The following is a 610-nucleotide window of genomic DNA, read 5'->3' on the forward strand; positions in this document are numbered from 1 at the left end:
TTACTTTTCCTATCTTATTTTGTATGAAGAGAAGTCGTATAAGTATAAATACAATGATGAAAATTATTAATCAATAGTGGAATGAATCATTGAGAAATCATTTCCATTCATTATTGATTAGGAATCTGAAGTATCGATCCGGGATTATAATAGAATACTTTATTCTATTATAAAGAAAGATTCTCTCCTATACCACAATGGAAAGGAATTTTCATTTAAAATACAACATCTTTTGGGCTAGAAGGGATTTGAACCCTTGACTTCACGGTCCGGAACCATGAGCTCTGATCCACTGAGCTACCAACCCTATCGAATGATCTATAAGATCATTGTAAAGGATGAATAGGATTCGTTATCGAATGCTTGACCCAAAAAAAAATTCATAAATAACTCTGTTTGAGATATTTAACCTTGGAAATATCTATATATCAATATCTACATAGATATTGATATATAGATATTAATATATGGAAATTCCATATATTGATATCTGAAATCCCATATCTCCGCTCACGATTTGGACTAATATTTGGGGTAGTAGTAAAAGATTGGGCCGAGTCCGATTGGTAGAACGAAAGTCACTGGATTACAAGCGATCAATCACATCAAA

At 32.0% G+C, this 610-nt stretch overlaps 1 non-coding gene across 1 annotated transcript; it reads right to left on the reverse strand.

Annotated features, from left to right (window-relative positions):
- Positions 1-233: 233 nt before the first annotated feature.
- On the reverse strand, positions 234-307 carry TRNAR-CCG (transfer RNA arginine (anticodon CCG)). The gene has a single exon. It is a non-coding gene; the product is annotated as a tRNA-Arg (tRNA).
- Between the last annotated feature and the right edge of the window lie 303 nt (positions 308-610).

Source organism: Pinus tabuliformis, chromosome 2_1 (assembly GCF_031772625.1).
Source record: "Pinus tabuliformis cultivar Carrire ecotype Pingquan chromosome 2_1, CPIR1, whole genome shotgun sequence".
In the NCBI taxonomy this organism is placed as follows: domain Eukaryota; kingdom Viridiplantae; phylum Streptophyta; class Pinopsida; order Pinales; family Pinaceae; genus Pinus; species Pinus tabuliformis.